This window comes from Mus musculus, chromosome 7 (genome assembly GCF_000001635.26).
Source record: "Mus musculus strain C57BL/6J chromosome 7, GRCm38.p6 C57BL/6J".
NCBI lineage: Eukaryota > Metazoa > Chordata > Mammalia > Rodentia > Muridae > Mus > Mus musculus.
In genome coordinates, this window is record NC_000073.6 from 11,200,875 (window position 1) to 11,215,635 (window position 14,761).

The 14,761-nt window shown below is 47.7% G+C and overlaps 1 pseudogene; it reads right to left on the reverse strand.

The window, feature by feature from the left end:
• Positions 1–531: 531 nt before the first annotated feature.
• On the reverse strand, positions 532–11,516 carry Gm9689 (annotated as a pseudogene).
• Positions 11,517–14,761: the final 3,245 nt, after the last annotated feature.

Here is a 14,761-nt window from a genome sequence, read left to right on the forward strand (position 1 = left end):
CACCTAAAACTCCCTCCCCACCCCACCCACAAAGCCACCCCTACTCCACTGAGAGCCTTTGGTTCACTGCTACTGCCTTCTATACATACATACCAGCATCCTGTGGCCTTCTGGAAGGCTGAGTCTGCAGGGTGAAACAGCTGAAGAGTGACTGCGCCAAGGGTGCTGCAAATCTGTCCCCGCTCTCCTTTTCTACCACACAAACTTCCTCAAGAATCCTGTCTTTCAACAGGAGAGACAGATTTTCCAAAAAATAATCCTTACCAAGTAGAGCGGGTTAGTTCTCATTACTCCAAGTTAGGGTGTTTTGGTTTAAAATCTCTGGTGGGGACAGGAACCCTCGACGGGAATACATTTACAAATAGTGGACACAGGGAAGGGGATGGGAGCTGTTGTCTAAGAGCTTCTATGCAAAAATAACAATAAAGAGAAAAGGAAAATAAAGAGTCTTCTCAATGGTGCTGAGGGTTCTAATGATGAACTGAAGGAGGAAGTGATGGGGAGTTTTATTGCTGCCCTGCCCTGCATGGCTTAGCTGGCCTCCATAGGGAGTTTCTTCCTGCTGGGGCTCTTCAGGCTCGGTCTCTGAGCTGGAGTCTGAACCCACATCGAAGAAGGAGATAGTGCCACCCTGTTGTCTGAGGAGGGGTAGTTGGTCTGCAGTTGGGCACTTGATCTTGCTTTCTCCAGTGCACGGACCTGTTGCTCCAGAAGAGCATCCTGCCTCTTGAGGTCATCAATGTCTTGCTGGTGCTTATGGTTTTTCCTTTGCATATATTGGATATACTCTGTTGCTTTGCCTAGGATTTGAGCCCGGGATGCCATTCTCTCCTTGGAGTAATGTGACTGAGCTCCGCAAATGGTTAAAGCTGTCTTTGATGTGGTCCTGTAGGACCCCAAATTTAGGGACCCCGCTCTAATCCAGGAACAGGGAACACCCACGAACACAAGAATCCTCTCTTGTTGCAAGACGCATGAGGTTTATTTGGCAGAGCTCTGGGTCGACACGTACCTCGTGCAGGAGGCAGGGGAGTCGACCGAGAGACTCGGAAGCTAGGGGCTTTTAAAGAAGCAAGAGGTTGGGAATACAAGGAATTTTGACAAAAGGCACGGGATTGATTCATTAACAGAAAGATTACATGTCAGCAGAAAAAGGGGGCATTAGAGCCTTGTTCCGGTGGGCTTGGGACTTATCTAACAACCAGTTTATTTATATGACTTTACTCGGCGCCAAGAGGTAAGGGAGAGACAGGATGTTCCCGCCAGATGGTGTGGACTTTAGATAAGATGGCCTTGCCTGTCCCCAGCTTGAGGGGTGATTTCAGCCAGATGGTGCTAGCTTAGATAATGTAGCCCCATTTGTCCTTGAATACCTTTTTATCTATACAGCCAAGATGTTTTTAGGAATGCTTTTGAAAGACCCCCGAAGGGAGACCCTCACTCAAGCACTCAAGCCCCGGGACAGCCGCGGACCCAAGAAGACACTGAGACCGTACTCAAAATGTAGAAGGCAAGATTTAATAGAACAACAGCAAGAAAGCACATGGAACATAGACCAGAGCTCTGGGGTCGAAACTCATGCACCTAGTGGTGTAGAGGAGAATCGACGACCAGCCAAATTTTTCACAGGCTTATATAGTAAATCTCAAGGGGGGAGAGCTGGGCAGGGAAAGTACAAGTTTACATCACTAGGGGGTTCTGCCAAGGGACAAGGGGTTCTGCCAAGGGAATCTACGTAACTAAGGGGTCATGTCCTATCATTTGGCAATGTACCCGGTTCATTTTGAGGTTGTTCCAGGAGGCCCTTATCTCAAAAATGTTCTTGGATCAGTTTTTAGTTGGGAGGGTTCGAACTCTAGGGTGAGGAGTTCAGGAATGCATTCTGGGGTGAAGAGTTCAGGAGTGTTCCGGGAACAATCTCTAGATGGGAGGGGTCGGGCTCTGGGGTGAAGAAGAGTTCAGTAAAAATTTTTATTCTTCATTCCCCACTTCTTTTAGGAGATAGCTCTAATCTTAGAGCGAGTTTTCAACCTCCTGAAGGACCCGATATTGTTGCCTTAGTACCATAACTTGGACTGCGTTTATCCTTTCTCTAATAAAAGCTACTAACTTATTAAGGATGCATGGGCCAAAAGTAAGCAAAAGCATAAGTGTAATTAAAGGTCCTGCTATAGTAGAGAGGAAAGTGGTGAGCCAAGGGGACTTATTAAACCAGCTTTCAAACCATCCTTGTTGGCTTTCTCTTTCTCTTTTACTTATATCTAGACGTTCTCTAAGTTTAGCCATAGAATCTTTGATTACTCCTGAATGGTCAACATAAAAACAATATTCTTCTTTTAAGGCAGCACAGAGTCCTCCTTCTTTAAGGAATAATAAGTCTAATCCCCTTCTATTTTGCAGCACCACTTCGGACAGGGAAGTTAAAGATTCTTCTAATTTGGTTATAGACTGTTCTATAGTTCTAAGATCAATATCCATAGCTGCACGTAGTTCTTCATAGTATTGGGGGGTTTTAATTAAGGCAGCGGTTCCTGTACCTACTCCAGCTGCTACTCCCAATCCTAATAGAACTGCCAAAGTTAAGGTAACGGGTTCTCTTTTCCAGCGGACCCGATGTTCAAATTTATCTAAAAAAGAGCTATCATCATGATACAAGAGTCTGGGAATAAGCTGAACCAAAATGCAAAAATCTTTGGAACTATTAAAAACAGACATAGACACACAAGGAGTGAGACCGGTATTGCAAGCCCACACTATGTCTAGGGGAGGCACCAGATACTGACCGCTTTTGCTAGACTGAATGTCCTGGGTCTGATTACAGAGGTGCCCTTTATCCTGAGGTACCCGGCCCAGACAAAGCCCTCTTCCTGAAACTGCTGATAGAGTCAACTTTCTGTTTTCTCCCCAAAGGCATTGAGAATGATCTGAAGTAGTATTATAAGTCCTGATCTGAGCTATTCCTTCATAATAAGGGGGGCTAGAGGCATAGCATAACCAGCATGATTGAGTCATATTAGGGTTAGTTCTATTTAGAACTAAAAAAGCTCCTTGGACTAGACTGACCAGATGGTCCTCTGTTCCTAGGGGCGGTGGGGAAGCCAAGGTAGGCTTTATGAGGAGAGTATTAGTTCCTAGGGAGGGTAACACTGTGTTGGGCTGTGGAGTTGGTGGAGCTGGTACAGTCGGGACCTTTGGGGGAGCCAGTACGACTGGGGGACCCTGTTCTATAAGGACCTTGTTGGGCCCTACGAGTGTCACTGCCGGGTCTCTCACTGTCAGTCTGATTGTGAAAATGAACCCAGGATCTCTTAGTGGAATGTATACTCGCCAACCCCACCTATTTCCTTGAAGCCAACTCAGACGGTGTTGTTTTCCGTTCTCGGTGAACCTTATACGTAGGGGGTTGCAGTATTTATCTTTGCATGGTCCTGAGGGTGCTCTGTTTTTAAAAGCGCACCCACTCTCTTGATATTTATAGGGGTTTCTTTCTCCTTCGTTTGACTTATCATAGCCACTACCTCGTTTTACCGTGATTAGGTCCCATTTAGAGGAGGGCTTCCAGTAAGCATCCCCTGTCGTTTCACATGTCCATTTACCACAAAAGTAATCTGATGCCCCCCCCCCCGCATTCTTGTTGAAGCCTTTTGCTCTGACCCTGACCAGGGCAAACATAAAAATGTGCAGCTCTAAGATTAGCTCGGTAGAACTGCCCCGAACACCCATATGTGCTCCCTATCCCATTTGGGACACACCACTCCTCAGGGGGTGGGTTGCTAAGATCAGTATGATCTGAGAGGTCCCAATTGGGGGATCCTGCTGCTAACTTACAGATGTCAGGCGTGAGATCAGGCCACCAAGTCCAGAGGGGATGGACTGCAGTGGTTGCCCATACAATGTTTCCCTTTTCATTAAGCACCTCCCAGGACTGTTGAATTGGAGCATGAGGGTTAAGGTTCCCTAGGTCTAGAGTGGCGCCTGCAGTGCAGACGAAGCTTAAGAGGATTGTCAGTGGCTGCCACTGTCCAATTGTCGTCGTGGTTTTCTTCATCTTGACTGGCGGCCCTCTTGACGTGGGAGGCGTGGATCCAGGAGGCGATTCCGTCAACTTTTACCGCAGTAGGGGTTGTCAGTAACACCAAATAGGGTCCCTTCCACCGTGGCTCGAGGCTGCCGGTTCGATGCCGTCTGACCAAGACTTTGTCTCCAACTCGGAACCCGTGGGGTACTGCTGTGGTCCCTGGGGTATAGGCTGCCTTCAGTTGGTCCCAAATCTGGGTCCTAATCACTTCTAGGGCCTTTAAATGAATAAACAAAGAGGAGGGTAAGACAGGGTCAGAGTCGGAAACTAATGTTCCACCAGCTTCCATTAAGGGGGGAGGTCCTCCATACAGAACTTCAAAAAGAGTGAGCCCGAAACGACCAGGGGTGTTTCGGCTCGGAAGAGCGCAAGAGGAAGGAGAGCCACCCAGTCTTTTCCGCTGGTCTCAATGGCTAATTTAGTCAAGGTCTCTTTTAAGGTCCTATTCATCCTCTCTACCTGTCCTGAGCTTTGAGGGCGGTAAGCACAGTGTAATTTCCAATCGATGCCCAACTGAGTGGCCAAGCCCTGACTTACCTGGGCAACAAAGGCTGGTCCATTGTCGGACCCGATTACCTTAGGGATTCCAAATCTTGGCAGGATTTCTTCAAGGATCTTCTTGGCCACAATCTGGGCAGTCTCTGTTTTAGTGGGAAATGCCTCGACCCATCCTGAAAAGGTGTCTACAAATACTAACAGATACTTGTTACCATACATTCCAGGTTTAACTTCAGTAAATTCTACCTCCCAATACACTCCAGGATGGTCTCCCCGTTGTCTCTTTCCAGGTTCTCTGTAGGCTTTAGTTGCATTAGTGAATGCACATGGTTTGCAGGAGTCTATAATCTTTTGAGCCACTGACTTCAGGTTGGGGACTTGGTATCGGGAATTTTTAATTAGTCTCATCATTTTTTCAACTCCCAGGTGGGTGAATTGGTGTAGTCCTTTCACAAATTTTATTCCTTCTTCGGGAGTCAATTCTATTTTCCCTTCAAAAAAATATGGGAGGGGATCACTGGTCCACCATAGTTCTTTTATGTTATACCTCCCATCCTCAGGGCTTTTGGGCGGATCACCTTTTTCAGTTAAGATCATGGCCCCTTGAGCAACTTGTTTTGCCACTAAGTCTGCCATTCGGTTGCCCTTGGCCACCAAGTCTTCTCCTTTTTGGTGGCCGGGGCAGTGGATGATGGCTACCTTTTTAGGTGCATGTATGGCTTCCAACAGGGCCAGAATTTCTTCTTTGTTTTTAATGTCTTTACCAGCCGAGGTCAATAGACCTCGCAGCCTGTAGATGGCCCCATGGATGTGTGCGGTAGCAAAACCATATCGGCTGTCAGTGTAGATATTAACAATCTTACCTTTAGCCTCTCGGAGGGCTTGTATAAGCGCTATAAGTTCAGCCTTTTGTGCCGATGTTCCTTCAGGCAAAGCGCTTGCCCAAATTACCTTTTTCCCATCTACCACCGCAGCTCCAGCCTTTCGCTTCCCCTCTATCAGGAAACTGCTGCTGTCCGTGTACCAACTGGGAGCTCCAGGCCAGGGTTGGTCAGTCAGGTCACTTCTGGTCCCAGTTTCTTCAGCGAGGATGTCCATACATTGATGTACTGGGACAGAATCATTTGTTAGAGGGAGAAGGGTAGCTGGGTTGAGGATGGCAGGGGGCGCAAAGGTTACACGCTCATTTAGCAGCAGGCTCTGATAGTGTGTCATTCGGGCATTTGTCATCCATCTGTCAGGTGGCTGCCGCACGATACTTTCTAAGGCATGAGGGGCCACAACAGTCACCTGTTGTCCCATTGTCAATTTGTCAGCATCTTTGATCAGCAGGGCCACTGCTGCAATAGCTTTCAGACATGTGGGCCATCCACTAGCAACAGGATCTAATTTTTTTGACAAATAGGCTACAGGTCTCTTCCAGGGTCCCAGTGCTTGTGTCAACACTCCCCTGGCTACACCCGCTCTCTCGTCCACATATAGGACGAAAGGCTTAGTCAAGTCTGGTAATGCTAGCGCAGGGGCAGTCATTAGAGACAACTTGATAGCCTCAAAAGCTCTTTGGTGTTCTTCTTTCCACTCGAAAGGAACCCCTTCCTTAGTCAAAGGATATAGAGGTGCTGCTAGGGTTGCAAAGCCTGGAATCCAGAGTCTACAAAAGCCAGCAGTCCCCAGAAACTCACGTACCTGCCGTGGGGTAGTTGGCGATGGGATCATCATAACAGTCTTCTTCCGGGCCTCTGTGAGCCATCTTTTGCCCCCTCGGAGGGTATACCCCAGGTAGGTTACCTCAGTTTGACAGATTTGTGCCTTTTTAGCTGAAACTCGATACCCCAAGTCACTCAGTTCTGCGAGGAGCCTCTCAGTTCCCTGGTGACACAGCTCCTTCGAGGCCGCCGCAACCGAGAGATCATCCACATACTGTAGTATGGTAAGCTGAGGGTTTCGAGCGCGAAAAGGCGCGAGATCCCGATGGAGGGCCTCGTCAAACAGGGTGGGGGAATTTTTGAACCCCTGTGGTAGTCTAGTCCAAGTTAGTTGACCAGTCTGTCCGCCCTCTGGGTCCCTCCTTTCAAAAGCAAACAGGAGCTGACTCTTAGGGTGCAAACGCAGGCAAAAGAAGGCATCTTTTAAGTCCAGAACTGTATACCATGTTCTCTCAGGTGGGAGAGAGCTTAATAAATTGTACGGGTTCGGGACTGTGGGGTGAATGTCCAGGACCCTTTTGTTAACCTCCCGGAGGTCTTGCACCGGGCGATAGTCATTGGTCCCTGGTTTTCGAACCGGCAGAAGTGGCATATTCCAGGGGGACTGACAGGCCACTAAAACTCCTTGGTCTAGCAACCTCTGGATATGAGGCCGGATGCCCTCTCTAGCTTCCTTGCTCATGGGGTATTGTTTTACCGAAATGGGGGTGGCATCAGCTTTAAGTTCTACCACAACCGGAGGCACTTGTTTAGCCAACCCCATTCCTGCTTGTTCTGCCCAGACATTGGGGAACGCAGTTAGCCAACCTGAAGAGACTGCATTTTTGGGTTGTTCTTCATGCAACCGGTACTCTTCCTCTGTGTTGAGGACAAGGCAGGCAACAGGGGCCTTTCCCCAGCTTACTTGTGGGCCTTCTGAAGTAAATTGGACTTGAGCCTTTAGTTTGGTTAGCATATCGCGCCCCAAGAGGGGAGCAGGGCACTCAGGTATCACCAGAAAGGAGTGGGTCACTATATTCTTGTCTATCTGAAGAGCTTGTTTGGTCATCCAGGGGTAAAATTTACTACCAGTGGCTCCAATTACCATGGTCTTTTTGGAGCCTAGCTTGCCTAGGGGGTTAGTGAGTACTGAATGCTCTGCTCCGGTGTCTATCAGGAAGTTGACGGGAGTCCCCTCCACGGACAAAGTTACCCTAGGCTCAGGGAGGGGGTCTGAGCCCCGACTTCCCTAATCATCTTCTAGGGTCAGGACCTTGGATCGCTCCCGTTTTTTAGGGCAATCTCTAGCCCAGTGTCCTTTCTCTTTGCAATAGGTGCATTGGTCTTTTTCCAGTGGTATCTTTCTGCCACCTGGCGGTTTCACTGCCCTGTTGCCCAGGAGCCCTATTTTACCTTTTCCTGACTGTCTATCATTCACAGCTGCGGCCAAAATTTTACTCAGATTTCTCTCCTGACGGCGATCCCGTCTATTTTCCCTCTCCTCCATTTCTTTCTTTTCTCTCTCCTGCCTCTCTTCTTCTGTTTCCCTCTTATGATAGACTTTCTCTGCTTCTTTTACTAAATCTTGGAGCGTATGATCTTGGAGCCCCTCCAGCCTCTGCAGCTTTTTCTTAATGTCGGGAGCCGACTGACCAATGAAGGCCATGGCTACAGCGGCTCTCTGCCCCTCTGACAAGGGGTCAAAAGGGGTGTATCTCCTATATGCCTCCATTAGACGCTCAAGGAAGACTGAGGGTGGTTCAGTCTGCCCCTGCAAGACCTCTCTTACCTTAGCCAAATTGGTGGGCCGTCTAGCGGCTCCTCTGAGACCTGCCACTAGAGTCCGGCGATAGACAAGGAGGCGTCCCCTACCTTCCGCGGTGTTGTAGTCCCAGTTGGGGCGGTTCAAGGGGAAAGCTTCATCCACGAGGTTAGGGAGGGCAGTGGGTGTGCCGTCCTCTCCCAGAACATTTTTTCTCGCCTCCATCAGGATTCTTTCTCTTTCTTCTGTGGTGAAAAGAACCTGCAAAAGCTGCTGACAATCATCCCAAGTGGGTTGATGGGAGAACATAAGTGACTCAAGGAGCCCAGTAAGTCCAGAGGGGTTCTCTGAGAAGGGAGGGTGGTTAGTTTTCCAATTATATAAATCAGAAGAGGAAAAAGGCCAGTACTGTAAAGGAATGAGATCATTAGGTCCTGGTGCTGGCCCTCCCACATGTGCTCTGAGTGGCAAGGCAACTGTTGAGTCTGGCCCCCCTTCCTCCCCGGGGCTTCGGCCTCGGCGACTCCGAGTCCCCCCCCGCCAGTCCCTGAGCCCCTCTCGCTATTGGTCCCTGTGGTGGGGCAGCTGCAGGAGGCTGTTGGGGCAGGGGGTAAGGGGGAGGTTGGGAGTCCATCCAGAGGAGGTCGTCAATCTCTGGATAGATCTTGGGGGGTGCTGATGGGCCGGACTTTCCGGCTGCATCAGACTGGGCAACCGCGACCGTCAGTTTCGAAGAGTTTGGGGTCCAAGGCTTGACCCACGGAGGTGAGAATTGGACGAGATTCTGCCAGGTCACAATGTAGGGGATCTGATCAGGGTGACCCCCTTCCTCCTGAAAAACAATTCGCCTGACGGCGGCGATTAGTGACAAGTCAAAAGCACCCTCAGGTGGCCAGCCCACTCCAAACGTTGGCCACTCAGAGGCGCAAAAGGTCTGCCACGGACCCTTTCTGACCTCCACCGACTGGTTGTGGGCTCTGACCCGCACCTCCTTCCAATGCTCCAGAGTCAGAGAAAGGGGAGTGGACACAGATTGTCCCATTTCTAGAAAAACAGTAGACACAACAAGAGCGGACACGAGACTAAGACAAAAAAGAAACCAGAAACGGCGGCGACTCTGCGTTGACCATAAGCAACTCAAAGAATCAGATGGCCTTTCTAAGGCCGGCCGATTTAGACCCTCTGCACGAGGTGGGACTCGAACCCACGATCCCGTGACCAAACGCGAGGTGGGACTCGAACCCACGGTCTCGCAACAAGGCGCGAGGTGGGACTCAAACCCACAATCTCGCAACAAAACGCGAGGTGGGACTCGAACCCACGGTCTCACAACAAGGCACGCGGTGGGACTCAAACCCACAATCTCGCAACCCCAAATGGTCTCTTGGCCTCCAAAGGGGTCCACCAGGCGTCCCTGGTCCTCCCCTGTTCCTCCTGGGACGTCTCCCAGGGTGAACGGACGGTGGACACCTGGACACGTCTATCCTTATCCACCCCGCGTTCCCTCTCTGAGCGCGGTCTCACTGAGCGTCCGCAAAACCAAAACTGCGATCACACCAAACTTAGAAACAGAACACAGACATCAGACCAAAACAGAACAAAGAATCTTACCTCTAAGTGGGTCTAGGACCTCTGGGTGGTCGCACTGATTCCCAGCCAATGCACCAAAATGAAAGACCCCCGAAGGGAGACCCTCACTCAAGCACTCAAGCCCCGGGACAGCCGCGGACCCAAGAAGACACTGAGACCGTACTCAAAATGTAGAAGGCAAGATTTAATAGAACAACAGCAAGAAAGCACATGGAACATAGACCAGAGCTCTGGGGTCGAAACTCATGCACCTAGTGGTGTAGAGGAGAATCGACGACCAGCCAAATTTTTCACAGGCTTATATAGTAAATCTCAAGGGGGGAGAGCTGGGCAGGGAAAGCACAAGTTTACATCACTAGGGGGTTCTGCCAAGGGACAAGGGGTTCTGCCAAGGGAATCTACGTAACTAAGGGGTCATGTCCTATCATTTGGCAATGTACCCGGTTCATTTTGAGGTTGTTCCAGGAGGCCCTTATCTCAAAAATGTTCTTGGATCAGTTTTTAGTTGGGAGGGTTCGAACTCTAGGGTGAGGAGTTCAGGAATGCATTCTGGGGTGAAGAGTTCAGGAGTGTTCCGGGAACAATCTCTAGATGGGAGGGGTCAGGTTCTGGGATGAAGAAGAGTTCAGTAAAAATTTTTATTCTTCACTTTAACAACAGCCCCGCCTTGGCCTGCCTGGGGGCTGTTCTGCTTAGTTCTCAGTCCCAGATCCCGGCCGTAGGCTCCTAAACAAGTTACAAAATTTCATCTTCCTTCAGTCCCAAAGTTTTCGTTCCATTGCATTATGGTGAGCCTTCTTGTCAGCTTTGCTCTCTACCTAGATGTCATCATAATCACTCACTTCCTAAGGCCCAGGGAGTGGCCACTGCAGCGTAGGCCAGGGAGGGGCGGTGTGGAGGGAAGCAGGAAGTCATTGACAACAAACAAGCAGAGTAGTGTGCGCGCGCACACACCCACACATCCCACAGGCAATAACCACCTCACTGTTTCTATACTCTTTAGTGTCTTTATTTATTTTTCTTTTTGTACATGAGTACAGTGTTACTGACATACCAGGAAAGGGCACCAGATCTCATTATCTATGGTTGTGAGCCACCATGTGGTTGCTGGGAAAAGAACCCGGAACTTCTGGAAAAACAGCAAGTGCCCTGAACTGCTGAGCCATCTCTCCAGCCTGTTATCAGTGTCTTACTTTGCATTTGGCTGGTTTTTCTTTCTGTTTAGTTTTGAGACAGACTTACATATCCCATGCTGTCTACCTGTCCTGATGACTTTGAACTCCTTATTTGCCCCACAGATTTGATTGATTTTTACACCGTTCATTCCCATGTTAAGTTTACAGTACCAAAGAAGGATTGGTGTGGGGGGCGGGGGCGGGGGATAGATGTAAACTCAAAGTCATGATGGTTTTCTGGTGTTTTGTTTTTCTCAATATTTGAATTGAACGTTACCTGCAAGCATAGAAGTCTGCAGTGAACTGACCTAACTAGAGATTAGCATATTTTTCATAGCTGTATTCGGTTTTTTGTTTTGTTTTATTTATTTATTTACTTACTTATCTATCTATCTATCTATCTATCTATCTATCTATCTATTTATTTATTTATTTTTCGAGACAGGGTTATTCTGTATAGCCCTGGCTGTCCTGGAACTCACTTTGTAGACCAGGCTGACCTGAAACTCAGAAACCCGTCTGCCTCTGCCTCCCAAGTGCTGGGATTAAAGGCGTGCACCACCACGCACTATAACAGATTAATACTTTAGGGAAGGAATGTACCTAAAACTTCTCATTTCCCTATCTCCCTGAATGTTGTGTTTTCAAGGAAAGTGGTATCTCCCCAGGTCTCTCTCCTTCTGTTCCTGAACACACACTCCTGTTTGACTCACTTCTCCATCTTTCATATTGTCACTGCTTAGTAAATTTACCACCCTCCCTTCCCGATATCTGTAGCTGTGCCCAAATCTCTAGTTTCATCTCCAGTTTGCTTCCATTCAGCTTGCCTCTCAAGTTCTAGCTGTTCCCTGTCCTCCTATTCTTTGACAGATCCACTTTTTGCAGCTAGTCTGTGTATTGACATTCCCTGTACATTCACAAATTACTTTAATTCCAAAGACACCTCACTACCATTGACATAAGCAGATCTCACAAAGACTCCTTTTGACCTCCCAAAACTTAAATTTTGCCAACAACCTTTCAGACTCAAAGGTCTTTTTCTGACTTTTCCAAGAACTGTCTTTCTTCTTTAGGCAATTTGTCTTTCACCAATGGAGCAGTTATGATTCTCAGGATTTTTCAGGCCATGGGTTTTGTAACGTCTTGTTTCTCAGGGGTGAGTTTGTTCTCTTTCAAGATGTTTACTTTCAGTGCCAAGTCAATGTCAAGTTTCTTTGCAGCCAGTGTTTCTCTTGTCCACTCTTTGCTCTTCCTTTGACCTTGTCTGTTTGTATTCACACATCCTGTGGCAGGGTGTGTGGTTCTACCCTGTGGCCAGGAAGTGGCCAGGATGTTGAATCCCCTGGAACTGGAGTTATAGTGAGACTGAGTAAGCCAGTAGTACTACTGTACTTGGAATGTTTTTCAGAGAACATCTTTTTAAAAGCATTACATAATCTTTATTTCATAAACAGGGCTAATTTCCCCAACTTTACAAAGCAATTAAGGAATTTGCCCAAGGTTGTGTATTTCTGAAACTTGGGTTTAGAACCTGGTGGCTATACAGATTACCTTCACAGTTTATGCCCTTAAGCACTCTATTGGCTCTCAGAGGGCAGGCTTTTATTCTTCTGATCACAGTCATGCTGCTACAATGGAGGAAACAATGCTCATTTACCTGAAACCTTCTGTTCCTATTTCAGAATTGGTCCTGGTCATATTGCAAGCAAGTTAGAGAAAACAGACTCACTCTTCATTCTGAAATTCAAAATCCTCAGCCTCATAAATGCTAAGAATAGACACATGAGCCATCTCTTTTTCCTTTTGTGAATTCTGCACTCATCCCCTAACACATTCTGGTCTACTACCTTTTGTTGAAGTATGCTGGAGCTTCAGGCAGAGCAGACCTCTTCCCAAGTGTTACAGCTCTTTAGACAGAAGGTTCAGATGATGGAGTAGTTTTTGCATACCCGTGATCCTTCCGGATAGAATTCTTAAATACAGTTTTGGGGTGGGTTAGGGATTGGCAACAGGTAATTCTCATTGCTTTGGTCTTTGAGCTTTGGGAAAACGTTATTTGCATGTGGGATGGCTTTGTGCTGGTCCTAGTGACTAATGGCCACATTCCTTTCTGCGGAGGGTAGGGGGTGGTGGTGTGGGAGGCTGTAGCTACCTGACAGGAACCAGGGACCCAGGAGGCATGACTGAACATCTGCCATTCCATGTAGGCAGAAGTTACCACTCATCTGGTCACCAGGCTTCCAGACCTCTGCTTGACTGGGGACCAAGTGCACAGCCCACCACCCCACAACTTCCTCTGAGGCTGGTGTGACACCTGAAATGTAAGTCAAACTCTTAAAGAGGGGTGACAGTTGGATGGTCAAAGGATAAGAAATATCTAGTTTGCTGTGTTGTTTCTTTCTCACAAAGGCCTGAGGTTTTGCTTTGTTGTTTTGTTTGTTTGCTTGTTTGTTTGTTTTTAAGGTTATTATTAAATTTCATTTTAATTGTGTGTGTGGGTACATGGAAGAGGATGTTGAACACCCCCAGAGCTGGAGTGGGGTTTGTGGGCCATGTAATATGGGTGCTGAGAAACAGCCTCAGGTCTTCAGCAGAAACAGCCATTCTCATGAGCACTGAATCATCTGTCCAGCCCATGTTTTATTTTATTTTTAATTATAATAGTTTGACATCTCACATAGCTTAGGCTGACATCATATATTACAGGATGAACTCTATGTATCCATTGCTGACCTCAAACTCATAATCCTGCTTCGATCTTGTAATTGTTGGGAATACAGTTGTGTATGCTACATCACATCATCACATTCAGGAGGATCAGGGTCTATCTCTGACAATGTTGTCTGACTTTGGATTCATTTTCTCTAGTTGGGCTGCATTGTCTAACCTCAATAGAAGAAAATAAGATTAGTCTCATTGCAACTTTATAACAAAAGGGGATTAACATCGATGAGCAGGTCCTGTTCTTTGGAAAGAATGGGAAGGTAAATGAAAGGAGATAAAGTGAGAGCCACGAAGATAGTGTATTCAAGGGTAAGTCTAAGAAAGCAAGTAAAGTACCTGTATGTAAGGAATTTTAAGTTTTCAAAAACCTATATCAGAAAAGACATGAGAAGACAAAATGTACTACAATATTTGTGTATTAGCAGAATGAACATCCTGAAATGGCCATCTTATCAAAAGCAATTTACAGCAGCAACACAATTATTCCCATCAAAATTACAGTGTGGGTTCACCTTGGACGTGGAGTCTTCGGACACCCTCAAGGTCCCCTAGAGGACTCTCCATGAGATCTTAGAACCACCGGTGAGTGGAACACAAATTCTGTTCTAATCCAATCCCGCAGGACCTGAGACAGCATTAGAGAAGCAGGAAACCCAGCCTGACCAGGGTCACAAGTCCCTTCTGGTCAGTGCCAGCACTTGGTTACCTGGGCACAGAGTCTGCAGACACCCCCAAGGTCCCTAGAGGACAGCTTCTGAGACAAACCCTGTTTTGGGCTCCGGACATCTGGGCACCTTCCCTGCCAGAGGAGAGGTGTCTGCCCTGCCCGGGAGGGCTTTGCTGGAACACCTGGGGGAGCCATCTTAGTTCCCGGATCCCTCAAAGACAAGTCTGTGCAGGCGAGAGTGTGGACTACAGAACCTAACAGCTTCTGTCACAGGCTAAAGCAACACAGCTTCTGAGACAAGTCCTGTTTCAGGCCTTCATCTTCTGCCAGGAAGGAGGTCTGAACACCATATATCTATGAACCTTCCCTGTAAGAGGAGAGCTTGCCTGCAAAGAGTGCTCTGACCACTAAAACTCAGAGGAGAGAGCTAGTCTCCCAGGTCTGCTGGTAGAGAATAACAGAATCAAAAGAGGAACAAGCTCTAACCAGAGAAAACTGTAACAACTGACTCCAGAGATTACCAGATGGCGAAAGGCAAATGTAAGAATCTTAGTAACAGAAACCAAGACTGTAGGAGACCAA